Genomic DNA, 20,793 nt, shown 5'->3' with positions numbered 1-20,793 from the left:
CAGACTAAGAAAGCAGCCCTGCCTTGTAGGGCGTCAGAGACACAGAACCAAAGTGCTGCATGTATGAGTAAATCATAAAATAGTCATGGCTGCCTAGAAAGCAGATGTTCTTGTCCCTTTGAGGGCTGAATTTTAATCTAACTATAAGACATTCACTCATGAACTTTTAAAACTCACAAAAGGAGGGCTGCAAATCGTAAAGAAATAACAATAGTTCAAAGATCTTAATTTGAACATCCCTACATGTATTGCATATCTATTCATTGATAAGTAGAAAAAAACCTCACAGGAAATCATTAATTTTGTCCTGAAAGGTAATGTCTATAGCTAAAGATCTTCCTGGATTCCTGCTCTCTCCCTTCCCATGTTCTTACAAAACCAAGAAGCTGCATTTAGTGTAATCCAAAATCCAGTATCTTTTCTTTCAGGTAGTCCCAAATCTCTAGAACTACATATAACAGTAAAGTGCTTCTCTGTAATCAGAGGATTGTTAAGGTGCCTGGGAAGAAATGCCATTTTGGAGATACGTATTTTAAAACTTCAAGTTATGGGTAAGTGTGAGTGGGGCTGAGAAGGAAAACTGTATTTGCCTCTTTTTTACTTTTCATGTGCTGTCTGAAACTCAAGGGAGGAAGCGACACCGGAGCAAGTAGGGGGAGCATGTGGTAGAGAATTAAGGAAACAGTGGCATTTCTAGGAAAAAAGAAAAAGCCACAGAGGATACAGTCAAGATCAGAGTAAGGATATCACTAATATTGGGAAGAGAGACTTTACTCCAGGCTTGCTTAGAACTGTAGGAAACTAAGGGCACTACACACATGAAAAGAGAGTTATTCAAAGTGTTTGAAGCTTTTGAAGAGATTGAGGAATGAGGGTAGATTCAATCCTGTGGCTTAACTGAAAACGTAATTTCTATGCTGATGTGATTTCAATGGCACATCAGCCAGTAAAAGGTTCAGGGAATACTTGGAGGTAAAGGATCAGGGTGTCCAACTCTCTTTCCCAGTGCTCTTACAGTTTATGGTATGTGCCGAACTATAAAACTGGGTGCCAGGTTTTACAAGATTCCCCCTGAATGTTGCTCTTTACCCTCAAATTGTTAGCTTGTAATTCTGGTTTTGTTAGAAGTTTTGCTGCTCACTGCAGTGGAATCAGAAGTTGGCTTCTAAAGTAGTACCTTGTGTTTCTGACATGCTTTAAAACAAAAGGCTGATCAGCATCTCCACTGCCTATCAGTTGCAGGTCAGTCTGTCACGGGGTGTAGGCTTCAGCTGAAAGTGTCTGGTAGCTGGCTTGCTCAGTCTTTATTTTTTACCCATGTTAATACTCTGAGGCTAGTGGAATTAATCTAATGGACGAGAGCATATGTGAGAGTAGAAAAAGGCTCAGCAATCCAGAAAATCTGGTCTTTGTCCAATTTAAATGAAAGCACAGACTTAGAAGGTGGGGCATACTCATTTGGGTTCTGCATCCTGAGTGCAAAGGAGTCCATGGGGAATGATGTGTAGTTTCTGAATAGACAGAACTCTAGCTATAGAACAAAATCAATCAGCTTTTCACTTCAGTATACTCAATAGCAAAGTAAAGGATATACTTTAAGATCAGCAATGTTAGAGACTACGTGATTACTCTGTGGCTCTGTGCTCTTTAAATTTTAGAATTATGGTAATTGTCACATATAAAATACATTTTTTATTTTTAATATTAAAACTTATAATTGGAACAAAAGTGGAACTGATACTGAAACACATGAAAATAGGCTGCATTCACTAATTTCATTATTTTCTAATCTTTCTTTAGAAGTCCTAAGCTATTTGACTTTCCTGCGTTTCCCATGGGACACTCTCCTTTTGCTTTATTGGATAGGTTGCTTTGGATATAGGTTTTTCCAATATTAAGATTTAGTAATACCATTAATTTCTTCCATCCCATCATTCCTAATTATGCCCCATTGTATCAAACTAAGGGACATTCTTTGCTTAGAGTATTTATGTCTCAAACATTTGTGGTGGAGTGAAGGGTACAGATACTACTTTCCTTCTAAATTAGTCCTAGTATTAGCAGCAGTAATGGTGTTCCATGATTGCATTAAAGGGTCTTAATATTTATTTCAAGATTGTCTATATCTAATAAACTCACAGTAACCTATTGAATAGTGCTTTCCCTGCAGCAGAACTAGTCCGTGGCTCCTGTCCCAGTCACCAGGTTCATGTCCAGGTTCACCCACCAGCGTGACATTCGGTATTCTGCCGTTTGGTTACTGCTGTTCCTCTGTGTGCAGTAACCTTGGAGTTACTTTCAGTGGCATACTCTGTGCATATGTGGTGCTTTGAAACATTTGTTAGATTTTGTGAAAGGTCTTTAAGCCACACGCTTACTTCTAGCAGCTGTAAATGGTATCAGCTTACTGTTTTAGCTGTCTGCTCTTGGGATGTAAAGAACAGTATCATTTTACTTTTTGAATCCCTGTTCAAGTTTTGGTCATTGAGAAATAGTATCAGATAATGAAAGGGATGGGATCCTATTACAGCTTAATAATAGTAAAACAGGCAAACAAAAACAACTAAATAATGCTTTTTCATCCTCTACGGGAATCCAATTAAATTAAAAGTGAAGACTTACTGTACTAGTAACAGAAGCTAGTAGTAGAATCATAGAATTGTTCAGGCCAGAAGGGACCTCCAAAAGTCATCTAGTCCGACCTCCCCGCAGTCAGCAGGGACACCCCCAAATAGACCAGGTTGCCCAGGGCCTCATTGAACCTCACCTTGAATATCTCCAGGGATGGGGCCTCAACCACCTCCCTGGGCAACCTGTTCCAGTGCTCCACCACCCTCACAGTAAAGAACTTTCTCCTAATATCCAATCTAAATCTGCTCCCCTCCAGCTTAAAGCCATTGCCCCTCATCCTGTCACTACAGGCCTTTGTAAACAGGCTCTCCCCAGCCTTCCTGTAGGCCCCCTTCAGGTACTGGAAGGCTGCTATTAGGTCTCCCCAGAGCCTCCCCTTCTTCAGGCTGAGCAACCCTAGATCCCTCAGCTTGTCCTTTTAGCAGAGGTGCTCCAGCCCCCGATCATCCTCGTGGCCCTAGTAGTCTTAACATTTCAAAGAACCCGGGATCTGAGTAGCTCTATGAGTTAAAAGAAATTAGAAGCTTTTGTGGACTGGGAGGGTAAGCTGTTTACAGAAAAACTAACTACAGAACAAGGAATAACAATAGTTCAAAGATCTTAATTTGAACATCCCTACATGTATTGCATATCTATTCATTGATAAGTAGAAAAAAACCTCACAGGAAATCATTAATTTTGTCCTGAAAGGTAATGTCTATAGCTAAAGATCTTCCTGGATTCCTGCTCTCTCCCTTCCCATGTTCTTACAAAACCAAGAAGCTGCATTTAGTGTAATCCAAAATCCAGTATCTTTTCTTTCAGGTAGTCCCAAATCTCTAGAACTACATATAACAGTAAAGTGCTTCTCTGTAATCAGAGGATTGTTAAGGTGCCTGGGAAGAAATGCCATTTTGGAGATACGTATTTTAAAACTTCAAGTTATGGGTAAGTGTGAGTGGGGCTGAGAAGGAAAACTGTATTTGCCTCTTTTTTACTTTTCATGTGCTGTCTGAAACTCAAGGGAGGAAGCGACACCGGAGCAAGTAGGGGGAGCATGTGGTAGAGAATTAAGGAAACAGTGGCATTTCTAGGAAAAAAGAAAAAGCCACAGAGGATACAGTCAAGATCAGAGTAAGGATATCACTAATATTGGGAAGAGAGACTTTACTCCAGGCTTGCTTAGAACTGTAGGAAACTAAGGGCACTACACACATGAAAAGAGAGTTATTCAAAGTGTTTGAAGCTTTTGAAGAGATTGAGGAATGAGGGTAGATTCAATCCTGTGGCTTAACTGAAAACGTAATTTCTATGCTGATGTGATTTCAATGGCACATCAGCCAGTAAAAGGTTCAGGGAATACTTGGAGGTAAAGGATCAGGGTGTCCAACTCTCTTTCCCAGTGCTCTTACAGTTTATGGTATGTGCCGAACTATAAAACTGGGTGCCAGGTTTTACAAGATTCCCCCTGAATGTTGCTCTTTACCCTCAAATTGTTAGCTTGTAATTCTGGTTTTGTTAGAAGTTTTGCTGCTCACTGCAGTGGAATCAGAAGTTGGCTTCTAAAGTAGTACCTTGTGTTTCTGACATGCTTTAAAACAAAAGGCTGATCAGCATCTCCACTGCCTATCAGTTGCAGGTCAGTCTGTCACGGGGTGTAGGCTTCAGCTGAAAGTGTCTGGTAGCTGGCTTGCTCAGTCTTTATTTTTTACCCATGTTAATACTCTGAGGCTAGTGGAATTAATCTAATGGACGAGAGCATATGTGAGAGTAGAAAAAGGCTCAGCAATCCAGAAAATCTGGTCTTTGTCCAATTTAAATGAAAGCACAGACTTAGAAGGTGGGGCATACTCATTTGGGTTCTGCATCCTGAGTGCAAAGGAGTCCATGGGGAATGATGTGTAGTTTCTGAATAGACAGAACTCTAGCTATAGAACAAAATCAATCAGCTTTTCACTTCAGTATACTCAATAGCAAAGTAAAGGATATACTTTAAGATCAGCAATGTTAGAGACTACGTGATTACTCTGTGGCTCTGTGCTCTTTAAATTTTAGAATTATGGTAATTGTCACATATAAAATACATTTTTTATTTTTAATATTAAAACTTATAATTGGAACAAAAGTGGAACTGATACTGAAACACATGAAAATAGGCTGCATTCACTAATTTCATTATTTTCTAATCTTTCTTTAGAAGTCCTAAGCTATTTGACTTTCCTGCGTTTCCCATGGGACACTCTCCTTTTGCTTTATTGGATAGGTTGCTTTGGATATAGGTTTTTCCAATATTAAGATTTAGTAATACCATTAATTTCTTCCATCCCATCATTCCTAATTATGCCCCATTGTATCAAACTAAGGGACATTCTTTGCTTAGAGTATTTATGTCTCAAACATTTGTGGTGGAGTGAAGGGTACAGATACTACTTTCCTTCTAAATTAGTCCTAGTATTAGCAGCAGTAATGGTGTTCCATGATTGCATTAAAGGGTCTTAATATTTATTTCAAGATTGTCTATATCTAATAAACTCACAGTAACCTATTGAATAGTGCTTTCCCTGCAGCAGAACTAGTCCGTGGCTCCTGTCCCAGTCACCAGGTTCATGTCCAGGTTCACCCACCAGCGTGACATTCGGTATTCTGCCGTTTGGTTACTGCTGTTCCTCTGTGTGCAGTAACCTTGGAGTTACTTTCAGTGGCATACTCTGTGCATATGTGGTGCTTTGAAACATTTGTTAGATTTTGTGAAAGGTCTTTAAGCCACACGCTTACTTCTAGCAGCTGTAAATGGTATCAGCTTACTGTTTTAGCTGTCTGCTCTTGGGATGTAAAGAACAGTATCATTTTACTTTTTGAATCCCTGTTCAAGTTTTGGTCATTGAGAAATAGTATCAGATAATGAAAGGGATGGGATCCTATTACAGCTTAATAATAGTAAAACAGGCAAACAAAAACAACTAAATAATGCTTTTTCATCCTCTACGGGAATCCAATTAAATTAAAAGTGAAGACTTACTGTACTAGTAACAGAAGCTAGTAGTAGAATCATAGAATTGTTCAGGCCAGAAGGGACCTCCAAAAGTCATCTAGTCCGACCTCCCCGCAGTCAGCAGGGACACCCCCAAATAGACCAGGTTGCCCAGGGCCTCATTGAACCTCACCTTGAATATCTCCAGGGATGGGGCCTCAACCACCTCCCTGGGCAACCTGTTCCAGTGCTCCACCACCCTCACAGTAAAGAACTTTCTCCTAATATCCAATCTAAATCTGCTCCCCTCCAGCTTAAAGCCATTGCCCCTCATCCTGTCACTACAGGCCTTTGTAAACAGGCTCTCCCCAGCCTTCCTGTAGGCCCCCTTCAGGTACTGGAAGGCTGCTATTAGGTCTCCCCAGAGCCTCCCCTTCTTCAGGCTGAGCAACCCTAGATCCCTCAGCTTGTCCTTTTAGCAGAGGTGCTCCAGCCCCCGATCATCCTCGTGGCCCTAGTAGTCTTAACATTTCAAAGAACCCGGGATCTGAGTAGCTCTATGAGTTAAAAGAAATTAGAAGCTTTTGTGGACTGGGAGGGTAAGCTGTTTACAGAAAAACTAACTACAGAACAAGGATCTGCTACTTGGTCTAAATAGGAAAGATTCATCCAGATACATTTAACATGCTGAGTCTGTAAACCTAGGGATTTTATTTTGCTCATAGTTGGAGGGCTAGTTGTAAGATTTGGGAAATCCTTCTCTTACAGCTATTTGAGACATACTTTGAGATGTAGTTATGCAAGTCTAACAAAAATGAGGATTTCAGCATCATCTTTGCTTTTTAAAATTAAACAAAGGAAAGACTTCTACTTGAAAGAGAAGAATTGCTTCTTGTAAATCCAAACATCAGGGATTGAAATCCTAGACCCTTAGAGCAAGGAAAGTGTAAGAAATATTAAGAAGCATAACAAAGTTTCTACAAAGTCAGTATTTGATATTCAATTGTGAGTCATTCAGTACTTAAAAATTATGTAATACTGTTGATTATGAATACAAATCCAGGGGGAATTTTAAGACCTTTCATCAGAATTTTAAAACCCTGATACCCTAAGGATTAATTCCATAAGGAAACATGAACATGAGTAATGAAGTACCTGGTACTGACCTCTGAGAAAATACACAAATTCCTGCTAAATTGTGTCTGGAACGATTGTTCACACCACAAGAATGAAAGGTGGATTCACTGGAAGGGCAACAAGGTTTCTTAATTGGAGCTGTTGCAAGGACATTGCATGGTGGCTGTAACAGCTTTGCCACGCTCTGCCCAGAAGCCCTTGCTCTGAGCAGCAATGCAACTTCTCTCTGCCAGATTTCACAAGGAGAAGGTTTCCTGCATCTGCGCCTTCATGCCAAGGAACTCCTCATCTTACTGACTTAGATGCAGCGAGGAAGTACTAAGTTAATATAGCAAGATAACAGTTAAGACTGTGCATTTTGTGTTTATTGCTAAAAGTTGCTAGATGATCTGTGGATGTGTTTGCCCATTTCTGCATCATTCTTCATTTTCATAACTTGATTGGATCCCTTTCTGAAACTTTTTATGTTTGACCTGTATTTATTCTTCACCTTAAATGCGTTTCTTCCTTTGCATTGAGTATTCCTTGAGTAGTCTGGGGTACCCTGCTACTTCACCCTCTAGTTTATCCAGAGACTGTCCTTCTTTATTTAAGATATTTTAAACAGAAATATAGGAGCTGAAATCCTAGGAAAACATCTACTACTGCAAGTCAGCTGCCTATAATTATCTCAGGGCATTAACTTTCTCTTTTTTAATATAGTTATGTGAAAGAAAGACTCATACTTTGTCTGAGAAAGTTATATGTTTGGGTTTTTCTTAGGTGTCCTCACAAGGATTTTGTGTGAATAGCTATTATGCTTTAAATGCACAACCTTTCATATTCTATATAATTTCTGAATATATGTTAATATTCAAATGCAACCTGACCTTGAAGTTATTAGTTTCTTGCTTTATTTCCTTTAGAGTTCTATCTGGATTTTTTTTCATTGAACAGTCTTTTCCAAAAGTCTTCCCACTATAAAATGGTCTTTCCATATAATATTTTCAATTGAAGCCTTTTATTTCCTGCCCTGTCACACATTGCTTTAAATTGTGTTTCAGAGAAGATTTTTCTGTCCCAAGGTGTCCGCAATTCCAAACATATTTGATAAAAATGCCAGTGGGACTGAGCTGAGGCTGCCACTCGGCTGTTTTCCTTTTCCCTTTGAGTTTTACCTAGTTTTATGGTGCGTGGCCTTCTTCCCCTTCCATTCAAGCTTGACTGTAGGGGCACAAGCATCAGAAACATCATTGTTTTGTTAGCAGATTTATCTTCTCCCTTCATCCCTCACTTCTAGAGACATGTGGAATTGGGCTTGGCAACCTGTCAGAAGTGATGTGCCAGACTGCACTTTTTTGTCTGTAGCTGGAGACCAGCGTGTTGGCTCAGACTCATCAGAAGCCAGCAGCTGCTGCAGTGTTGGTGGGGTGATGCCCAAGTCCCAGCCCTCTGATGGGTGCTCTTCCAAAGGGGGGGTTGCGTGCTGTTGTCAGGCGCCCCTATTGGTGCTTCTGAATAAGATGCCATAATTGGCGAGCACGTTCTCTTTTTGGAATGAGCTCCTGTCTTGCTGGGCATCTGCCCAGGGGGCTTGCTTAAGCTGTGCAATCTCTCTGTGACTGGACAAGTCTAGAGCAGGACCTGCTGAGGCAGAACTGAGGTTGGAATAATGAAACTCCTGAGAGTAGGCAAGGAGCTCATTTAAAATATTATCTTGCCCTCTTTTCGATGAAGTTGCTCTTACTTTGTTGTGCTCCTCTTTGTTGTGATCATTTGTATCGTGTCTCTTAGACCTTAGGTTTCCAGATGAGTACTGAGATGCTGAAATTAAATAACTGTAATAAAAACTTCTTTCATCATCATCTATCCTCTTTTCCCACAAGTAATAGAAAATTATTTGCTCAAAAGAACAAAAAAAGCAGTGTTCTTCCAGAATTTTATTTCCACTTTAAGCACCTTTGGTGTAGATCAGAGAATTTGTAAAACTAGGATCAATGTGTGTGTTTAATTTCAGCTTATCAATAGAATGTTCTCACTCAGCTGGAAACTTCCAAGTTAGAGGAACAGACCTCCGCTGTGACAGCCTGCCTGGTCTTTCATATATTAACATTTAATATTTTTACTTCTCTGAGCTCCAAAATCAGTTCAAGGCTTCTTAGCAGAAGCAGATTTTGTCCAACGCAAGTAAAAGATCATAATCCTCAGTGTGAAGTGTTCTTTCTGAAGTGTCAACAAAATGTATTTTGGCACAGAGGCTGGGTTGTTGAAAGCTGTGGGTTTGCAAGAGGCTTCTGTAGGGGTAAAATAGGCCGTGAGCAGCGTGTGAGGGCTGTGGGGAGGGCAGATACTTCTCAGTTACTGAATTGTGGCATGCAGGAGTCTTCTAGGTTTGGTGAGGAGGAGGAACAATTGTCTTTATCCCAGTCTTCCTCCACCTCTTGTGCATTATCCTCTACCAGTTGCAGTCTTTCTAGAGTATTTCCTCCTGACTGTATTGTCCTGTACCTCCTATTGCTGGGGAAGGACCAGGCAGCAACACTGGGGAATAGGTTTTGTGTTCTTGCTGTCATTAAGGTGTTGGTAGAGCAATGTCAAGTGCAGGCAGAGGGGAGGAAGGCAGGCTCTTGCATAAGAAAATATTCCTTCAGCTGTCCCTGACAGCTGCTTGCTTTGCCTGCTTGTTGGCTTTGTGGGACAAGGCTCTGCTTTATTGCATTTTGCCTCTGATCCACCGTATCAAACCAGAGATAATCTGCTATTTATAATGTTCTTTATAAATTCTCTGACTCACCAATAGGATTTAAGGTAGAAGAGTCTTTAGGTGATATTCATTTTGATCCCATGCGTTCTGTCCGCTCAGGAGCTGTGGTGAGATGGAAGGAATTAAACATCTAGACTGGAATCTGAAAGGCGCCAAGTATCCCGAGGCCAAGCACCCTTGATTCCCATCAGTTGCAAGTTATACCGTAATGTGAGTTAATGGATTATGAGCAGAGAGCAGAGGGATTCAGCTGTTAGTCTGAGCTTCTACACATACTCTGTGTAGGAAGGGTCGTGCTACAGAAAAACCTGATCTGTATGGATAGAAGAAAAAATTCAAGGAGAGGATCCTTGATTTTTTTTCCTAGTTTGTGTTAAGTTTCTGTGGATGGAGCAGCACTTTACCTGAGTTGATGAGGAAGATGAAGCATGGAAATTCCTTATTCCTTCCCACTTTGAGGTTATTTGCAACCTAGAGGCACTTGGAGAGAAAATAAGGTAAGCATCTTGGTACAGCAGCTGTTGTATCCTTCAGGATATGGGGCTGGAGGCAACTTCTTCTGGGCTGATCTCTTGTTCCACAGCAGGGAGATGGTCTTCTCTGCCTCTGTTCATTACCAGTAGCACTAGGGTGGGTAAGAAGAAACACAAGTCTCTTTTTTTGTATTTTGTCTTTTTTTGAGCAAGGCTCTGATTCGAAACTTAATATCTGTAATAACTTCCATTGAACCCTAAGACTCCATAAGGGCAAATAGCATCCTATTACTAAAGAATAAGCATTTCTGAAGCATTAAAATTGCTATTCAGCTGTTCTTTTGTCTCCATGGCAACTTTAAACGTAACAACAAAGCAGTAGGTGATGTTGTCAGCCAAAAAATCTGTAATGCTCAAGTGATTGTTGATAGCAACAAAATGGATGCCAGTACAGGGTCACTTACAGCCAGTAATAGATATTGCATCTATGGCTGAAGTATTGCATGTGACATTTTAAAGCAGAAAACATACCAGAAAAAAAGTAAGGGTTGATGCAATTTGCAGTTTTTATAAGAAACAATGAGGTACTATTTTAAAATTCAATGGGAAGCCTTCTTTAATGGAATGAGTAGCATGAAAAGCAAAGAGCTCCATATATATATATATGATATGTACCACCTTGAGAGAGGATCTCAAGCTTTCAGCTTAGTTTGTTGGTAGAACAGAGAATAAGCGCCAGTTTAGAAAAGTGGGGTCAGTTCCTAGAGGGGATAAAAGTTAAAAGTTCTCATTTGGCTTCTGTGTTGATCTGAAAAAGGGAGCATGTTAAAAAAGAAAAGGCAATGCTTTTCTTACAAATAAATAAAATAAAGGGGGTTTGGGAGGAATTATCATCAGTTTTTGATCTTAACCCCATGGTGCCTGGGGCTTGGATATTTGGCTGACATGTAAAATTGAAAATCATTCATGGGGAAAAAGCCTTGAGAAAATCAGACTGAACACTGCTGAGACTACTGCTGGGAACCAGCTATGAGAGGAGAACAAATAGGAATTAAGTAGTTTTTATGTAGTTGTGACATACTAAATTAGGAAATCCATTCTAAAACAAAAGTATTGACAGATGAGTTACTGAAAGTAAAATACATAAAGTAATTTGTGTCCAATATTTGACTGTTGATGCTGGGTGTACTGTGGGAATTCTGCCTTTTAGTTTGTATGTATGCTGTCAATGCAGCATGTACCAAGACACCTTTTGGAGTTTTAAATTAGCTGAATTTTGAGTGCTACTTTCTCCAGTTAATATATCATGTTTGTGCTCTGTTTTTTGTAAAGATGTCACCTCATTTCTTGAATTCAGGGTTCCTGAGTATTTGAGCTACCTGTTATCAAAGGATTTTCTCCTCTGCGAGAAAGATGAGGGATAGAGATTGCAACCAGCTCTTATTCAGAGTCTGCCTTGACAGCATCACACGAACCCTCTTTTAATGCAGACAAACAAAACAGCTTCATTCACTGACAACAGCACAAGATACCACCTGATGTCTGGTTTAGACTTCAGAGAACTGGGCATGAGGTCAAGGACTCATGTGGTCCTTGATTAGCCGTCACTCCAGTTACGCCTGTTTGTGTCCCTCCTAAATGAAGAGAACATTAGTATATTTTGTTTAATTTACTCCAATAATTTAGCCTGTTTGCACTGTGAAACACATCCAGCTCTGTTTCCTTGCCTTGGGGGGGAGCAGGGGTATGGTTCCCGCTTTTTGGGGCGTGCAGTGCTCATAAAACAAGATTTTCAGGGCTGCTGGTGTCTCCTGTCCCACCCAGAACAAATGTTTTCATTCATCTCTGATTTCTGAGCAGTCTTTTGGTTTTGAAAGTCCATAGGTAAACCCAAAGCATACCCATAATTCAAATAAAAAATTAGCACATTTTTTGAAGCTCCAAGTTATATTAGACTTTTTTAACCCTCTTAATTAAACTGAAGCTCTAACCTACGTAGTCCTTGACTGTTCATATGCCAACCTGTTATGTGAGAAGGTAAAACTCAAGATAAGATCTTACAGAAATTATTAATTTGTTTGTTTAGAGCTTCTTCTACCATACAGTTTGAGACCAGGTCTGCTTAAAGGAGTGACACAGCCAGTACTGTGGTTAACATAGGAACTGCAGGTTTCAAAGGAGAGCGCTGTTATGAACTATTTATTACTTGTTGTTAACAGGTCCATAACTTTCTCATGAAAAGTTTGGGATTAGTTTGAATGAACTAATGGAATTCTTGTCTTGGATATTTTTTAATGTATTCTAAAAGCTTTTGCAGGCAGGTACCCTTTGAACTATGGGCCACTTCAGGAAGTTGTCTTTATAGTCAACAGTGATACAGGCTCTCTGCAAGGGATCTCTTCCAAAGTTTGAACTTATTTTGTGTTAAGCTCCAATGATGAACAGTGGATGGTCTACAGGAGCAGGCTCTTGGGACAGCAAGCCGCCCTGGATGGGATGGGGTTGGGAGGTCAAGACAGGCGCTCCTGCTTTGCTGTGACAGCTACCAACAGCAGTAGGCATGCGGTGCTGAGGAGACTTACTGGTCAGGTGGGGCAGAATAAGTCATCTTGCATATTCTTACCAGTTCTGCCCATTGCTGTGAGCAACTAAGAAAACTGGACATGCTTGACGGTCAGCTGAGAAAGATATTGCAAGGAAATTCACAAATGTCAAGATTTCTGTCATTTTTACTTTTAACCTTTGGAGGGTGGACATCAGGGTAAAGAGCTGCCACCTACTCATTCATCAGGTATACTCAACTATCCTTAAAGAAACAAAAGAAAAGAGACAGTATGCTGGAAATCTAAATGAGACTGAAATAAACCTGGGCAAACATGCTTGATGAGATTAATTGGTACAAGTTGATGGAAATGTGGGACAGTAATTCCCAGGTTGCTTAATAAAATGAATTTTATTTTCATGAGAGTCAGGATGCCCCATCCCTGGAAGTGTTCAAGACCAGGCTGGATGGGGCTTTGAGCAACCTGGTCCAGTGGAAGGTGTCCCTGCCCAGGGCAGGGGTTTGGAACTTGATCATCTTTAGGTGCCTTCCAACTCTAACCATTCTGTGATTCTATGATAACAGCAGCACTTGAGACACAGAGTCCTTTTCGCAGAGTGGTTATAACATAAGCAGTAGAGGCTTCTCTGTACTAGTTTGTTCTCCTGAGAAAGACAGTTACAAATATGATAGTGCCAAATATGAGTGTACCTCTGTCATAGGAGGAACTGAAGACTACCAGGTAACTCCAGGCTGACTTCAAGCCAAGCAGTGCCCACTTAAGTTAGTATCCTTTCATACTTGATTCTGTACCTTTTCTTACGGTGAAATTTTACATGCCATTTCAGTCCTCTTCTCTTTGCTTGAATCTTTTGGGGAGCATTTACCTTCTAAGATGCTGTGTGTGTTAAATCTCACCAATTCCTTAAGTTGCTCAACCTAGAAGCAAAGCTGTTATTGCCCCTAAGTCCAGCACTATAAGCTCTTCTGAAAACTGGGAATTGCACGAGAGTTTTTTTTTTTCTGTGATTTATCACCAATTACAATTTTTTTTGCAAGCCAAATATGTATTTATACTTTAGTAACTTTTCTGGTATAAGCAAAACTTTGAGCAGAGGGATTCCAGACCTTCAGGGAAAATTGTCTATATCGTTCTCACTGGTATTAGACAGAACACATTTCTCAATTGTCTAGTTGCTATTGAAGGATGAACTCTGAAATGCTGAAGTAGTTGCTATAATTCCATCAATTAATCTGTATAATTAATAACTTTAATCTATCTAATTATTTTCCTCTCCATATTCTCTCAAGTAATTAAAGTTCCAGATTATGAGCAAGATCTTCACTCTTGTCATTATTTGCTGTTTACTCTGCAAATATCACATAATCTTGTAGTTTCTATTGAATACCTCTTTACAGTTCGCTAAGATCTGATTTTGAGCTACATGGGCACAGAAAAAGCATCGGATTCCATGGAGCCAGTAGCAGTCATCTTTTTTTTTCTTTTTTTCTTCTTCTGCCAACTTTTCACTTACCTTTTACTTCTTTTCCCTCTATTCTTAGTGCTTTTTATAGTAAAGCGATTTTCAAATAATGTGGAGTTTAACTGACACTGTAGATTTAAGGTAGAATTCTTATTTCGTGCAAATAGATTGGATGACTTGAGATTGTCTAGCCCTATTTTACATGATTCAGTAATCAGCTTTAAAGCAAAATGCTTTGATGTATCTAGTAATAATGGCTGAAAGTTGCCATCGCTCTAGAAAAAGTAAGAATAAATTCTTTGATAGACATTTTGCTTTGTTGCAAATTGTACACATCTTAATGTCCCTAAATGAAAGCTGTATCTGCTCTTTGCCGATTCAGCTCACAGTGCAAGTTTTTATGGTAGGTGCAAAGGACGTGGCAACTAGCAGTTGTGCTCGCTGGTGTTTCATCATGAACTTTGCTAGAAATGCATTATGGAAAATTAACATTTTAAATCAGGTGCAACTTATATTTAGGAATACAATTGTAAATCTTTTATTTACTGCAAACATACGCAATCCTGCTCTTGACTATGACGCATGTTCATCCTTAATATGAAAATAAAAGTGTTCCATGAACAAAAGTTCCCAGTTTCATTACAGCTGTGGAACTTTCCATTTCATGTGCAGTGGTAGCAGGACTGTACAAGAGTCTTTGACAAAAATAGTATTTATATAAAGTGGAAAATTCCACTTGCAGAGAGAGAGGGAATCTTAGCAACCTTCTTTTCCCAGAATTTGCAACTGCTACGGTATTGAAAATTACTGAAATCTTCGATTGTCAACAACCAGATTTGACAGAAACATAAATGTGAAAAGTTTTTCGGCTTTACTTGTCTGCAGGAATAGGTATATAATTCCTATCAGAATGATTCTATTAGGGTTTATATTGTTCTCTGCATTTCAAATGCAAAAAAATCAAGTACCATAAAATAAAAATGCAAATTCCAAACAGAAGTGCTTTTGTCTCCTATTAAACTAAAGCTTTCTCCATATAAAGAAATATAGAGATATTTCTATATATTTCCATGTTACGGTGTTAAGATTTTTGACAGCCCTATTTGTGCAGGAGGGACCCACTTTTGTGCTGTAGAATGTATGCAATAAAATACACTGCACTGAGGACATCACTAATGTTATCTTGTAGCATGTGTGTGTGCTTTTTTTTTGCTTCTGTTAAATTTTGTTTTATTGATCTCTTGACCCAAACTTGTGATAAAACTATTTCTGAAAGACAACCTCTGTGAAATCAAGCAAGACCCTGTTTGTACTTCATAAAAGAAAAGCCTGACACTGACTATAAATACCTTATTGCCATTTGTCTTTATCGACTGCAATCAGAGTAACCATTGCTGGTCATCTAATCCTCTCCTTGTCAATGTAGAATTGCTTCTCTTGTGCATATAATACCATTTCATTCAGTCTTGATACAAATGCATGTGTGGTTGAGATTCCCTGATTCTCTTGGGAGATAATTTCCACAGTCTGGTTCAGCTCAAAAAAGCTGCCACCATGAACATTAAATATCACTCAGAATAATCTTGGTGTCAAGAAGCTTTTCCTGATGTTCAGACCTGTTTTTCTCAGTTACGTCCTTTTATTTCAGTCCTCTCTGGTCTTCAAACCTTTCAGAACTCTTTAATTCAGAAGTCTTTCAAATACCCCATCCCCCCTCTTGCCTATACACCTTGTCTTGTATTGTTCCTAGGGTATCCATATTTAACACTTGGTATTTTCTAGACTTCCCAGAGCTTGCTTCTTACATTGCTTTGCCTCAGTCTCTTTTCAATTTGTAAATCCTTTTCAAGTTAAAAGTACCTGCTGCTCAACACAATAACCGTTATCAGACAGGAACTGATAAGTCCTTGCTTCATGTAAGGGATACATTGATACTTTGAGCTTTGTGTCTTATGCTGTGACCAGGTTATTGGGCTTCATACATGGATGGTTTTATGCAGAAGAGGGTACTGGGAGGTCAATCCCTTGCTCCTTCAACTCAAACATTATTTGGAAACACATCAAATGTTTTTACTATTTATATCTTTTTTTTATATTTCTCACTGCATGACCAAGGTCATCTTTAAAAAAAACTTCACAGACAGAATTTCCAGATATTTTTAATTTCTGTAGTCTTTGCCTAAGTCTTATTTTAACTGCACTGCAGCCTGATGAATTGATTTATCAATCTATAATCTATATCTAGCCCAACGTATGAAGACCAGGTAGTCTTAGACTGATTTACAGATTTTCTCCACTGTTCTGTTTGAATATGCTCATACAGAAATAGAAATACTGGGCACAGCTCATCTTGTCCAAACCTCTGTTCTTTTAGGCACAGAGGTTTACTATCTCAAAACTGGTTGAAGCTTTCTAATTCTTACCATGCTGGAATCCAGCTGTTCTTATGATTTCTTATTCCCATTTTAAGTTAATTTTTCCTATTTTTTTATCATGGATACCAAGAATTAAATACTGTGCTACAGGTGAGATCTCATGCCATAGGATGACTGCCTGTCAGTTTGTGTTGGAGACGTATTTCCTCAATTTTATTTTTATTTTTTTCATGTAGAATGATGGTTCTTCTGGAGTTCATTGTTGCAAACAGTGCTGTTAAATCTGGGAAAAAGAAAATGTTTATGGCTATTTTCTGGCTCTGGTGTTGCCTAAAGACAATACCTATTTTTTTTTTATTTTTTTTTTTTTTATTTTTTTTTTTTTTATTTTTTTTTTTTTTATTTTTTTTTTTTTTATTTTTTTTTTTTTTAATTGAGATATGGTGCTTCATTCAAATGTGCAGTCCATAAAGTGTTTAAAATGTGACATACATTTCTGTTCTTCTGTAATAGAGGAGGCATCTGAGGAATGAATTTCACTTTACATGACTTTTTTGTATGACTTTCAGAAGTGTTTAATAGAAGATGTTTGAACTTCATGTCCTGGGAAAAAGGTATTGTAGAAGCCTGAATTTCTGTGTTGGCAGGAAGTTGTAAGATAAAAACTGTCTTTGCAAAACTCGTGGTGAAATGGACCTTATGAAAAAAACCCATAACTTAATACATCACATCTTTAAGAGGTGGATTTAGAATACTTTACATATATTTTTCTCTTTAATGTAAATATTTTACTACTGGCAAATGGAGTTATTCTTCTCTTTCCTGTTCTATTCTCTGACTACACTTTTTTAAATACCTAAGAATTTTTTTGGAAGCAGCTTAAGGCCATCCTTCATCTTCCTGATCAAAGCACATAAAAACAAGTTAATGGTAAGTTCAGTTGCCTGATCTCCTGTACTGGCAGGCATATACTATAGTTATGGACAAGTTTCACCCAGGTTCTAATATCAAATAATTCCAGAGGACAGTATTGAAAATTCTGAAAAATGACACAGAAATTCCAAGGGTGTAGGTACTGCCAGTAGAGGTGGAGGGAGATCACTTACGCTGTCTGTTGTAGGTGACCATGTTAAAAGCGTGTAGGCTCCTGTACAGGATTGAACTCCAGAGGGTACTTCTGGAAATCCAAGTTCAGAGCCTACTTCTTAATCACCACTGCTTAAGGAAACTCAGGTCCTGAATTAGGGACTTTGGTTAGATTCCTTAGGTTATACAGCAGTACTATATTCTGGAGTATGGTTTCACTCTGAAAGGCTATATCTATTGCAGAAATATATAGCATATTTTAAAACCATTCTGGAATGCATACTTAACTGTGAAACTGTTACTGGTGTATCCACAGGAAGGTATAAGCCTTGACCTTAACTAAGGAGCCAGTCTTTTATCTCCATCTTTGCCAACTTCTCTTCCTGAATTGAACATGCCACTGTAACAACTGTTCATGCAAGGAGATGTTATGATTCAGGACATTTGCCAGAAATGGAGGGAGAGCTGCAGTGTTTAGTCCAGAAAATGCGGTAGTAGAGGAGTGGGTAAGCTGTGATCCTCCCCCTGGATTGAAGTAATTCTGCATTACTTGCTCGCTGTTGTCCTTTCTGCTATAAATGTTGCTATCTGTGTAATGTCAGAATTGTTTGACCTTTCCATTTGGTGTTCATGTATTTCATGTCCTTACTGAGTTTTTCTGTGCAGCAATTTAAGAACTGTTAGTTAAGAGTGTGTAGTAGTTCCTGTTCATGTAGTATCAAAATGAAAACATGAAACCGTGCTAACAAATGCCATGGTACCTCTTGTTACTATTCCTTTGCATTGAGAAATGCCAGCTATAACTTCTGACCTGGCAGCTGTTGTTTCTATGCAGAGCTCCTCCTGCAGAAGTTAATCAGCCAAATTTCACACTTGTACTGCTGCTAATCCTAGTGAGCTGTGGACTTAAAAGGAATGATGACAGATTTGCACCGGGGTAACAGATCCAAGTTTGGATCATTTGCAGGAGTTTTGTAGATCACGCATCATGCATCCAGGCCCTAAGTTTATAAAAGCAGTCTTTGTTTCCCCTGGCTTTCTCAATAGCAAATATATGGAATTAAAAGGGAAAAACAGAGGTATGTTATAGTATGGTGGATTGACCTGGCTGGATGCCAGGTGCCCACCAAACCTCTCCCTCTCTCCCTTCCTCAGCTGGACAGGGGAGAAAATATAACGAAAGGGTCATGGGTCGAGATAAGGACAGGGACATCACTCACCAGTTAATGTCACAGGCAAAACAGACTCAACTTGGGCAAATTAGTTTAATCTGTTACCAGTCAAAATCAGCGTAGGTCAATGAGAAATAAAAACTAAATCTTAAAACACCTTCCCTCAAGCCCTACTTTCTTCCCAGGCCCAACTTCACTCCTGAATTCTCTGTCTCCTCCTCCAGCAGCGCAGAGGGATGGGGAATGGGGATTGCAGTCAGTTCATCACACATTGTCTCTACCACTCTTTACTCCCCAGGGAGAGGACTCCTCACACTCTTCCCGTTGTCCAGCTTGAGGTCCCTTCCATCGGAGACAGTCCTCCATGAACTCCATTGTGAGTCCTTCCCATGGGCTGCAGCTCTTCATGAACTGCTCCAGTGTGGGTGCCTTACATGGGGTGCAGTCCTTCAGGAACAGACTGCTCCAGCGTGGGTTACCCATGGCGTCACAAGTCCTGCCAGCAAACCTGCTCCACCATGGGCTCCTCTCTCCATGGGTCAACAGGTCCTGCTAGGAACTTCTTTCAGTGTGGGCTTCCCATAGGGTCGCAGCCTCCTTAGGGCATCCACCTGCTCCAGTGTGGGGTTCTTAATGGGCTGCAGGTGGATAACTGCTCCACCATTAACTTCTGTGAGCTGCAGGGGGACAGCCTGCCTCACCATGGGCTCCAGAAGAATCTCTGCTCTGGGGCTTGGAGCACCTCCTTCCACTCCTTCTTCATTGACCTTGGTGTCTGCAGAGTTGTTTCTCTCGTGTGTTCTCACTCCTCTCTCTTCCGACTGCTGCTGGTGTTGTGGAGGTTTTTTTTGGTTTGTTTTTTTTTCCCCACTTCTTAATTAGTGCATGTTACCACAGAGGCACTACTACAGTCACTGATGGGCTCGGCGTTGGCTAGTGGCAGGTCTGTCTTGGGGTCAGCTGGCATTGGCTCTATCAGACATGGGGGAAATTTCTAGTCCCTTCACACACATGTAGCTCCCCCACTACCAAAACCTTGCCACACAAACCCAATACATATAGATACCGTCGTCTTAAGATTTCTTGGTGTCTAAAAGTATACTCGTATAAAATGTCTTCAACTGTAACTTCAAAATCTTACATGAATAATTCTTTCTCCGGTAATCTGGGTTTCATTTCAGGATTTTTACTCTCTCTCTCTTGCGGTAAGTGGCATTCTAGCTATCAGAAACATTGTGGGCCAGGGGGAAGCCATGCCTTTTGTAATAACAGTGTTTTCCAGCTTTGGTGCCATTTGCCAGTTCTTCCTATCTCACAAAAAACCCCCTTATTTTCTTTGCATTATGTAGTTTCATCTCTCATTGTAAAGTTTTGAGAAATTCAGAGATATAGAGCCACTTTTCAAACCATATGTTTTCTGTAAAATGTGTGTTGCCTTCTAGTCAGAAAAGTCTGTCTTACTCCAGTCTTGCCAACAGCTAAATATGAAGTGAGGCTAAATGCGTGTAGTACTCTTAAAACAATTAAGAAAAAATTTTAAATGTGAATTTAAAGCCCAGTGATTGGGAATTTAAGCTCATTCTTAAAACAGGAATCAGAACAGAGGAAAAAAAAGTGTTCATTCCTTTGTTCTTACTTCTCAGAATGATAGGCTCAATTATTTACTGTGGTATGTAACCAGGGATTTAGAAAGTTAAATGGTGAAGGAAACACATCTACCTTTTCCAGGAGGCAGGCTGAAACCTGTATGCTGCTTATATCTGTCTTTAAACTAGCATTTAGGATACTAAATACTAAGTATTGATTATTGTTTTTAAAATCAGAGTTAAATATTACAGTTATTTTTAGATAGAGCAAAGGATATTTATCAGAAGTGAGATGGTGTTATTTTTAGATAATATAGAGCTATTTATTTAGAGATGCTTATTAGAAGTGCTTCTTAATAGAAATTATAACAGAATAACCACCTTGCCTGATTTTTAAGTTACGCAGCGAAGTGTTACTACATTGTAGTACACCAAACAACCAGCAGTGAAAGCAATTTTGAAAAGAGGATTGAGTGGATTTTTTTCTTTAAGATACCCTTATCAGGATATTTCTTTTATCAAGCATAGGGTAAGGGTTTGGAATTTCCTTTATAGAGGCCCTAATAAAAGCACAACTGCAAACTCCCGAGATCGAAAGTAAGGCAAGGATAGTT

The 20,793-nt window shown here is 39.4% G+C and overlaps 1 protein-coding gene across 7 annotated transcripts in view; it reads left to right on the top strand.

The window, feature by feature from the left end:
• The window catches only part of ZNF385B (zinc finger protein 385B), a 175,372-nt gene that overhangs the window by 83,176 nt on the left and 71,403 nt on the right, over window positions 1–20,793 (top strand). The window contains exon 1 of one of the 7 annotated variants that reach the window (XM_014954209.1): window positions 9,937–9,958. The exons of the other annotated variants lie outside the window; for them this stretch is intronic. The gene's annotated coding sequence lies outside the window, so the exon portion shown is untranslated. Of the gene's footprint in view, window positions 1–9,936; window positions 9,959–20,793 lie in introns of those variants that run through there. 7 annotated transcript variants of the gene reach the window in all.

Source organism: Calidris pugnax, unplaced genomic scaffold, assembly GCF_001431845.1.
Source record: "Calidris pugnax isolate Ruff unplaced genomic scaffold, ASM143184v1 scaffold103, whole genome shotgun sequence".
NCBI lineage: Eukaryota > Metazoa > Chordata > Aves > Charadriiformes > Scolopacidae > Calidris > Calidris pugnax.
This window is presented reverse-complemented; position numbering and strand designations above follow the sequence as displayed.